At 44.7% G+C, this 10,958-nt stretch overlaps 1 protein-coding gene across 2 annotated transcripts in view; it reads right to left on the bottom strand.

Annotated features, from left to right (window-relative positions):
- The window catches only part of MMS22L (MMS22 like, DNA repair protein), a 377,026-nt gene extending 366,994 nt beyond the window's left edge, over positions 1–10,032 (bottom strand). Inside the window, exon 1 of one of the 2 annotated variants that reach the window (XM_078778618.1) lies at positions 9,843–10,032. The gene's annotated coding sequence lies outside the window, so the exon portion shown is untranslated. The remainder of the gene's footprint in view (positions 1–9,842) is intronic. The other variant, XM_078778619.1, reaches the window with a different exon arrangement.
- Positions 10,033–10,958: the final 926 nt, after the last annotated feature.

Below are 10,958 nucleotides of genomic sequence, written 5' to 3' on the forward strand. Positions count from 1 at the left end.
CAGCAAAGTCATGGAATCCATCATTGCTTCAGATATCAAATCCTTCCTCTTCTCCAATGGCTTGATCTCTGATCATCAATTTGGATTCAGACCAGGCCATTCTACTCTGGACATGCTGCTTCTGCTGTCTCAACAATGGATGGAGGTCCTCAATGCCAAACAGGAAATCAGAGATGTCTCCCTCGACATATCACGTGCTTTCGATACGGTCTGGCACCCAGCTCTGCTCACCAAACTCTCCTCCTATGGTATCCATGGAAATCTCCACTCATGGCTTGTGGACTTCCTCTCTGGTCGTAGGCAACGTGTGGCCCTGAATGGATTTCTCTCATCTCCCCTTCCTGTTCTGGCTGAAGTTCCCCAATGTAGTGTTCTGGGCCCTGTGCTATTTCTGGTCTTCATCAATGATCTCTCTGACTCTCTGGAAAATCCTCTCTATCTCTTTGCTGATGACTCCACTATCTGCCGCTCCATCCCTCATCCCTCAGATCGGCAGTCTGCAGCCTCCTCACTCTCTGCAGACCTGGACAAAATAACAGACTGGTCAAACAAGTGGAACATGTCTTTCAATCCTGACAAATCCCGCACTCTTACTATGTCTCTCCGAAAAGACATACTGGAAAACCCTCCCATCTACTTTCTCAACAATCCTCTCCAAGAAGTTCTGTCGCTCAAGCTTTTGGGTCTCACTATCTGCCATGATCTTTCTTGGGATAACCACATTTCCAAGCTGGCCTCCAAAGCCAGTCGCCGACTGGGCATCCTCCGTCGTGCGAAGTCCTTCCTTGGCACACCTGAGCTCCTCACCACATACAAGGCTTTCATCCGCAGCTCAATGGAATACCGTTCCCCCCTCTGGGCCGGTGCTCCTGCCTCACACATAGCTCGGCTTCACGCTGTTGAAACCAAAGCTTTCAGAATCATTGGAATCTCCTGCGATGAAGCTAACTCCGAGGGCCTTTCACTCACTCACCGCAGGCAGGTCGGTGGTCTTTCTGTCTTCTACCGACTCCTCTCCGGCCTTGATCCCCCAGCTCTCTCTGTGCTCTGCCCCCCTAATATTCCTACAGGTCGCACAAGATCTGCCAGCAACCCTCTTATGGTTAAACTGCCAAAATCTAGGCTCTCTGCTCACCTTCACTCTTCCATTCCCCTTTTCTCCCACCTCTGGAACAAACTCCCCCACTCCCTTCAATCCCACTCCTCCCTCCAGATCTTTAAAACAGCTGTTCACCACCATCTCTTATCTTCCCCCATCCAAAACCTTGATCTTTTCTAACCCGCTCATTCACCCCAGATACACTTTTTTTGAAATTCCAACTTCTTTCCTGGAAGTCCTTGCAGTGTTGATATGTTTTATACCTCTCACACCTCCCCCCCAAGCCCTCCCCCTCCCACATTTCTCTCGACGTCCTTGCTCTCAAATGTTGTGTTTGTGTCCTTCCCCCTCTCTCCCCATCTTGTGTTCCGCTCCCCTTATTTTGTGTTTTATGTGTCGGTTGACGTTTTGTGTGATTAATGTTAGCTCTTTCATGAGCGTCGATGTTGTATTGTTGTATCCAAAAAAAATTAAAAAAATCTTCCGAGCTCAAAATGTGCCCGAGATGTTGCCCAAATGAGAAAGGAAATAAATAAGTACTTAATTGAATGAATGAATGAATGAATGATCGTTTTAAGGCCATTTTCCCCACTAGAGTGGGGGTTAGCCTTGCGGGCCCCATGACAATCATGGTTCCCTGTTTGAGGCAATGTTTTTATGGCCGGATTACCTTCCTGACGCCAACCCTTTGTCACCTCTTTCGATGCGCAGGGATACGGTATACCTATTCTAAACCGGGGTACACACCGGGGTCATTCATCCCAGCAAGCTGGTACTCAATTTGCCGACCTCGGAAGGATGACAGGCTGAGTCAACCCCCCTGGCGTTAATTCAGCGATCGACAGGGATTCGAACCCAGGACCTTTGGATCCCAAGCCGGCACCCTAACCGCTAAGCCAACACCAGGGTTAATTGGCACGTAAGCCAACACCATTAAAATAAGTACTTAATTAGTCGATAATAATTAAATAACTAATCAATTCATTGATTAATCAAAAAACAAAAATAGTTTAGGCCAAAGCACTTGCTCACGATTATGCAGAAATTTCAGCTTCCTAGCTCAAAGGATGGCTGAGATATCCCCCGGACAAACAAACAAACAAAGAAAACAAGAAACCGGAATGAAAACTGGGTACTCCCTTTTAGCGTACGTCATTGCCGGGCCCCCTTCGGTGCCCAGCAATCACGTCATGCAGCGCCTGGAGACGGCATACGAAAGGACCAAGACATGTACAATTGCATGGAAGTTCATGAAAAGTTACTAATTTGTTTAAAAGTAAAACCGAGAATGAAGCAGCAGCGCCGGCAGCAGTACAGCGATAACGTTAGGACTAACAGGTAAAGCATTTCTACCTCTACCTAAGTTATAGCTAGAGTGTGTTGTTTTTCGAGCCCAATACAATGCACTCACACAGAGATGTCAAATTAATCTACAGTTGTTACATTCCTATTACTACAATGGCACTCAGTAGAGAGCATACATACCTCCACCAGCCTGAAGAGTTTACGGTTTGTATCCCACCGATAGCTCAGATCTGGATCCGACACTTCAGAGGGTAAACCACTCTGAAGGAATTGCCAAAGTGATGGCAAAGGGCACAAATTGAAGTGCGGCCTTCAAACTATTATGCGCCATCCATAGTGCTATCACCAAACTGAAAGACCCTATTCCAACGGAAGAGATGTCAGGAGTGGTTTACAGTGCCACCTGCAATGATTGTGGGGAGGAATATGTTTGTGAAACTGGTAGGAGGTTAAAGACATGGTTGGATGAACACAAAAGGGCAATACGGCTGGGCAGGGAAGATCAGTCAGCCATGGCATGGCACCAGGTACAGACACGGCATGAGTTTGACCTGAGGGGAACCTGCATACTAAACGCCACACCCACAAAACTTCGACGACTAGTGCTTGAAGCTTTTAAACACATAAGTAACACAAATGTGTGCAAAGCAAACCAAAATCGAATCGGCATGTTCTTGTTACTTACCCAACTCATCCAATAAGTTTTGTCATAATCTGTCCACAACTTTTTGAAATAGTGTGTGAAATATCGTTTTAGCCTCATTTCTCAATGGTGAAAAATCACTTCAAATTAAATAATTATCATATACGGACCTTCAGCAAAATCAAATCAATTTGCTCTTGTCACACCCCCAACCTGTCCACCAAGTTTTGTCTGAATCCATCCATAACTTTTTGAGATATTTTGTTCACAGATAGACAGGGGTGAAAACGTAACCTACATCCACCTTCAATGGCGGAGGTAAATAATATTAATTTCCTTTTTTATAGGATAATAGCTGAATGCAGCTGGCGTTGCCTGGGTTATTTTTGAATGAATTTAATCTTCTGTGCATAGGTCTTACTACTATAATTAAGCTTTTACTCGCGGCCATAGAAGATTGACTACTATAATTCAGCACAGCTATTAATTGCAAAATGGGCCCAGCCCAGCCGAAGCGGCCTCGACCGGCCTCACCACCTCGCCTATAACCTTCCCGGGGCCTGTCCCGACATTTTTAGTTCTTTTTGAATGAATTTACTACTATAATTAAGCTTTTACTCGCGGCCGCAGACGATTGACAACTATAATTCAGCTCAGCTTTTAATTGCGAAATGGGCCCAGCCCGGCCGAAGCGGCCTTGACACCTAGCCTATAACCTTCCCGGGGCCTGTCCCGACATTTTTTGTTTCAGAGGTTTCCTCCTATCTTTCACCGTTCAGGAGATTAGCACGTGCAGACAAACAAACAAAAACTTTCTTTTGTATATCTATGGAAGACTAGCTGAATGCACCCGGCGTGGCCCGGGTTCTTTTTGAATGAATTCAATCATCTGTACATAGGTCTGATGCAAGCCCAGTATCGGTGCGTGCTCAACGATTCCTTGTTCCTTCTTCTGTCGGGCCCCGCGAGAGAGAATTTTGAAAGCATGTGTTGCAATCAGTCAGATATTCCTATCAAGTGCATAAGTTTTACTTCAAGAGAATTTTGAAAGAAGAAGATTTATTGCGAAATGGGCCCAGCCCGGCCGAGGCGGCCTCGAATTGCCTCGCCACCTAGCCTATAACCTTCCCGGGGCCCGTCCCGACATTTTTTGTTTCAGAGGTTTCCTCCTATCTTTCACCGTTCAGAAGATTAGCACGTGCAGACAAACAAACAAACAAAAACTTTCTTTTAATATATATATAGAAGATAGATAGATAGACCAGCTCGAGTCGCTGGAGGCATTATGTTTTCAGGTTATCCGTCCATCCGTGATAGGTTTTCGTTACCACCATAACTTGAGAACAGCAGAAGAGATCTTTGTCAAACTTGGTACTGGTGTGTAGCATGATGTAAAGATGAACTGATTATATTTCGGCGGTCAAGAGGTCAAAGGTCAAAGTCTGTAATATGTCTATAACCTGAGAATGGCTGAAGTGATCCAATTCATACTTGCTACAGGTATGTATAATGTTGTAAATATTAACTGATTATAATTTGGGGCCAAGAGGTCAAAGGTAAAAAAAAGTCTGTAATAGGTCTATAACCTGAGAATGGCTGAAGTGATCCAATTCAAACTTGGTACAGCTATGTATGATGATGTAAAGATTAACTGATTATAATTGGAGGTCAAGAGGTCAAAGGTCAAATGTCAGTCTGTAATAGGTCTATAACTTGAGAATGGCTAAAGGGATCTAGTTCAAACTTAGTACAGATATGTATAATGATGTAAAGATTAACTGATTAGATGTTGGTGTTCTGAAGTCAAAGGCCAAAGGTCAGAGGTCATGTCAGGTAAAAATGTGATAACTTGTGAACAGCTGAAGGGATTTATATTAAAACTTGGTACAGGTATGTATAATGATGTAAGCATGAACTGATTAAATGTTGGAGTCAAGAGGTCAAAGGTCATGTCAGGTAAAAATGTGATAGCTTGAGAACAGCTGAATGAATTTAAATCAAACTTGATACAAGTATTATAATGATGTAAAAATGTGGGCGGAGGCATATCAGTCGACGTCGTGACATCAAAGAGTGCCAGCTGACTGATACCACCAAAAGACCTTCCAGCTGACACCACCAAAAGACCTTCCAGCTGATACCACCAAAAGACCTTCCAGGTGACTGATACCACCAAAAGACCTTCCAGCTGACACCACCAAAAGACCTTCCAGCTGACTGATATCACCAAAATAACTTCCAGCTGACTGATACCACCAAAATAACTTCCAGCTGACTGATACCACCAAAAGACCTTCCAGCTGACTGATACCACCAAAATAACTTCCAGCTGACTAATACCCCCAAAATAACTTCCAGCTGACTGATACCACCAAAAGACCTTCCAGCTGACTGCTACCACCAAAAGACCTTCCAACTGACCAATACCACCAAACGACCTTCCAGCTGACCGATACCACCAAAAGACCTTCCAGCTGACCGATACCACCAAAAGACCTTCCAGCTGACCGATACCACCAAAAGACCTTCCAGCTGACCGATACCACCAAAAGACCTTCCAGCTGGCCGATACCACCAAAAGACCTTCCAGCTGACCGATACCACCAAAAGACCTTCCAGCTGACCGATACCACCAAAAGACCTTCCAGCTGACCGATACCACCAAAAGACCTTCAGGCTGGCCGATACCACCAAAAGACCTTCCAGCTGACCAAAAAAAAAAAAAACACCTTTAGAGGCCATTTTTTCCCGCAAAGCGGGGGTTGGCCTTTTTCGGGAACCGTGGTTGTTGTTGTTTTTCGGTCCCCTTTTTGAAGCAATACCTTCCAGCTGACCGATACCACCAAAAGACCTTCCAGCTGACCGATACCACCAAAAGACCTTCCAGCTGACCGATACCACCAAAAGACCTTCCAGCTGACTGATACCACCAAAAGACCTTGCAGCTGACCGATACCACCAAAAGACCTTCCAGCTGACCGATACCACCAAAAGACCTTCCAGCTAACCGATACCACAAAAAGACCTTCCAGCTGACCGATACCACCAAAAGACCTTCCAGCTGACCGATACTACCAAAAGACCTTCCAGCTGACCAATACCACTAAAAGAACTTCCAGCTGACCGATGCCACCAAAAGAACTTCCAGCTGACCAATACCACCAAAAGAACTTCCAGCTGACCAATACCACCAAAATAACTTCCAGCTGACTGATATCACCAAAATACATTCCAGCTGACTGATAGCACCAAAAGACCTTCCAGCTGACTAAAAAAAAAAAAAAAACACCTTTAGAGGCCATTTTTCCCCACAAGCGGGGGTTGGCCTTTTTCGGGAACTGTGGTTGTTGTTGTTTTTCGGTCCCCTTTTTTTGAAGCAACCAAAATAACTTCCAGCTGACTGATACCACCAAAATAACTTCCAGCTGACTGATACCACCAAAAGAACTTCCAGCTGACTGATATCACCAAAATACATTCCAGCTGACTGATACCACCAAAAGACCTTCCAGCTGACTGATACCACCAAAAGGCCTTCCAGCTGACTGATACCACCAAAAGGCCTTCCAGCTGACTGATACCACCAAAAGGCCTTCCAGCTGACTGATACCACCAAAAGACCTTCCAGCTGACTGATACCACCAAAATAACTTCCAGCTGACTGATACCACCAAAATAACTTCCAGCTGACTGATACCACCAAAATAACTTCCAGCTGACTGATACCACCAAAATAACTTCCAGCTGACTGGTACCACCAAAATAACTTCCAGCTGACTGATACCACCAAAAAACCTTCCAGCTGACTGATACCACCAAAAGACCTTCCAGCTGACTGATACCACCAAAATAATTTCCAGCTGACTGATACCACCAAAATAACTTCCAGCTGACTGATACCATCAAAAGACGTTCCAGCTGACTGATATCACCAAAATAACTTCCAGCTCACTGATACCACCAAAATAACTTCCAGCTGACTGATACCACCAAAATAACTTCCAGCTGACTAATACCCCCAAAATAACTTCCAGCTGACTGAAACCACCAAAAAACCTTCCAGCTGACTGATAGTGATACCACCAAAAGACCTTCCAGCTGACTGCTACCACCAAAAGACCTTCCAGCTGACCAATACCACCAAACGACCTTCCAGCTGACCAATACCACCAAAAGACCTTCCAGCTGACCGATACCACCAAAAGACCTTCCAGCTGACCGATACCACCAAAAGACCTTCCAGCTGACCGATACCACCAAAAGACCTTACAGCTGACCGATACCACCAAAAGACCTTCCAGCTGACCGATACCACCAAAAGACCTTCCAGCTGACCGATACCACCAAAAGACCTTCCAGCTGGCCAATACCACCAAAAGACCTTCCAGCTGACCGATACCACCAAAAGACCTTCCAGCTAACCGATACCACCAAAAGACCTTCCAGCTGACCAATACCACTAAAAGAACTTCCAGCTGACCAATACCACCAAAAGAACCTCCAGCTGACCAATACCACCAAAAGAACTTCCAGCTGACTGATATCACCAAAATACATTCCAGCTGACTGATACCACCAAAAGACCTTCCAGCTGACTGATACCACCAAAATAACTTCCAGCTGACTGATACCACCAAAATAACTTCCAGCTGACTGATACCACCAAAATAACTTCCAGCTGACTGATACCCCCAAAATAACTTCCAGCTGACTGATACCACCAAAATAACTTCCAGCTGACTGATACCACCAAAATAACTTCCAGCTGACTGATACCACCAAAATAACTTCCAGCTGACTGATACCACCAAAATAACTTCCAGCTGACTGATACCACCAAAAGACCTTCCAGCTGACCGATACCACCAAAATAACTTCCAGCTGACTAATACCACCAAAATAACTTCCAGCTGACTGATACCCCCAAAATAACTTCCAGCTGAGGAATACCCCCAAAAGACCTTCCAGCTGACTGATATCACCAAAACAAGTGAATCCTCTTGGATTGCGCTGAGGTTCGGGCATGGAATTTCGAGCCTCGATCATGGTTCGAGCCTCGATCTTGTATACAAAAATAATAATAATAATAAGAACCTTGGGCCGAATCTCGCGCTTCACCAGTGCGCGTGCGCGAATTTACGTCACGTCGGCAGCGAGAAGGGGTTCCCCAACACGAACCAATCAGGAACTGCCACGTCACACTTATATGATCTCAGAATTCCTGTGACAGGAATTCGCGTTACACTGGCTGGAAGTCATTCGCTAGAGGCGCTTCCTCAGCGCTAATAACTTCCAGCTGACTGATACCACCAAAATAACTTCCAGCTGACTGATAGTGATACCACCAAAAGACCTTCCAGCTGACTGATAGTGATACCACCAAAATAACTTCCAGCTGACTGATAGTGATACCACCAAAATAACTTCCAGCTGACTGATACCACCAAAAGACCTTCCAGCTGACTGATAGTGATACCACCAAAATAACTTCCAGCTGACCGATACCACCAAAAGACCTTCCAGCTGACTGATAGTGATACCACCAAAATAACTTCCAGCTGACTGATACCACCAAAAGACCTTCCAGCTGACTGATACCACCAAAATAACTTCCAGCTGACTGATACCCCCAAAATAACTTCCAGCTGACTGATACCACCAAAAGACCTTCCAGCTGACAGATACCACCAAAATAACTTCCAGCTGACTAATACCACCAAAATAACTTCCAGCTGACTGATACCCCCAAAAGACCTTCCAGCTGACCGATACCACCAAAATAACTTCCAGCTGACTGATACCACCAAAATAACTTCCAGCTGACTGATACCACCAAAAGACCTTCCAGCTGACTGATACCACCAAAATAACTTCTAGCTGACTGATACCACCAAAAAACCTTCCAGCTGACTGATAGTGATACCACCAAAAGACCTTCCAGCTGACTGATACCACCAAAATAACTTCCAGCTGACTGATACCACCAAAAAACCTTCCAGCTGACTGATACCACCAAAAGACCTTCCAGCTGACTGATACCACCAAAAAACCTTGGCAGCTGACTGTTACCACCAAAAAACCTTCCAGCTGACTGATACCACCAAAAGACCTTCCAGCTGACTGATACCACCAAAAGACCTTCCAGCTGACTGATACCACCAAAATAACTTCCAGCTGACTGATACCACCAAAAAAACCTTCCAGCTGACTGATAGTGAAACGACCAAAAGACCTTCCAGCTGACTGATACCACCAAAATAACTTCCAGCTGACTGATAGTGATACCACCAAAAGACCTTCCAGCTGACTGATACCACCAAAATAACTTCCAGCTGACTGATAGTGATACCACCAAAAGACCTTCCAACTGACTGATACCACCAAAAAAACCTTCCAGCTGACCGATACCACCAAAAGACCTTCCAGCTGACTGATACCACCAAAATAACTTCCAGCTGACTGATAGTGATACCACCAAAAGACCTTCCAGCTGACTGATACCACCAAAAGACCTTCCAGCTGACTGATACCACCAAAAGAACTTCCAGTTCCAGCTGGACCCAGGTCTTGTTATGAATAGGTTCCACCTTCTTAGCAGTCTCACCTTCCGCTTCGCACAAATGAAATAAACCTCTTCATTTGAGAAAACATTCTGCTTTACCAAAGGTCAAGGTGTTCACCACACGTTTACGAAGGAGTAACTCGAATGTAGTTCAAGGCAAACTAAACAAGGCTTCTGGTGAATTATTTCCGTGAACGTCACACGTGTTACGAATGCGCCAATTTACCTCTCACCTCAACAAAAGCAGCAGATTCAAGATTGACGTTCACGAACCCAGTTCATCAACACTTGCGGTAAAACCTCCTCAAGATTTCGCCGATATAACGAAAGTATTGAATAAACATCACTACAAGAGATGAGTTTGAGTAGACGAAAGACGAATTTCCCGCGCACCACAGACGCCTCACACGGTACCGGATGTGTAGTATTAAAACAACCGCCTAGCTTTGCTTTCTGTGGATAATTAGACGCTATCACGTTTAGATTACTAAATAATGTTACCAATGTAGCTCATTTACAAACATTTTGGGAAAACACGAATAACGAAAGTTTCAACCAAAATAACAACTATGTTACACCACCGCCACATATTCCACCGTCGCACCGCTCCATGTCCAAATCTCAACAACGTTTGGTTAACTTGTTAATTGGACAACAAATAAAAAAGATATTAATAGCTATAGTGATAACGTGTGAATCACTAACAATATTACGTTGTTATTCTCTGTCGATGTTGTATTTTAATAGCAAACCCGTTTGGCTTGTGTTGTTGCTATTCTCAGCACATTTACAGGTTGTCACAAATACCAGGACACGGTTTTATCTGGTTATACAAGATTTGTTTGTACCATGTATTTATACCGGTTTTTTTCAGATAATACAAATAATACATTAAACCAAGATGGCAGACTCCAGCCCATTTACAGTGGAAGGGAGGATGGTAGCAGTGGTGTGGTACCACGAGAGGAGAAACACAATGAAGATGGTGAAACAGGTGCAAGAAGACCTCAAGTTGCGTTTTGGAAATCCAGGACCGTTAAAATCAGTCAGAAATGTGTGAGTTTATTCAAACAACATGAAGGCCGCACGCACGCCATCACCGAGCGACTGACTCCGCCCACTCCGGAAACGGAACGTGGTTACGTAAGACGTCATTCCATTCAAACTGATGACACATCAAGGAGGTTTACATGAGGTAACAGGCCCCAAAATGAGAGTTCTTCGTGATGACAACCCGGGACCGAAACACATGTCCAGACTACATTGTAATGTGAGATTTCTTTCAGCCATAAGCAAGGGTAAGTAAGCTGGGTAGAGTAGTATAGGTAGGCCTACATACCCTGCTATAC

Source organism: Myxine glutinosa, chromosome 5 (assembly GCF_964187855.1).
Source record: "Myxine glutinosa chromosome 5, kmMyxGlut1.1, whole genome shotgun sequence".
NCBI lineage: Eukaryota > Metazoa > Chordata > Myxini > Myxiniformes > Myxinidae > Myxine > Myxine glutinosa.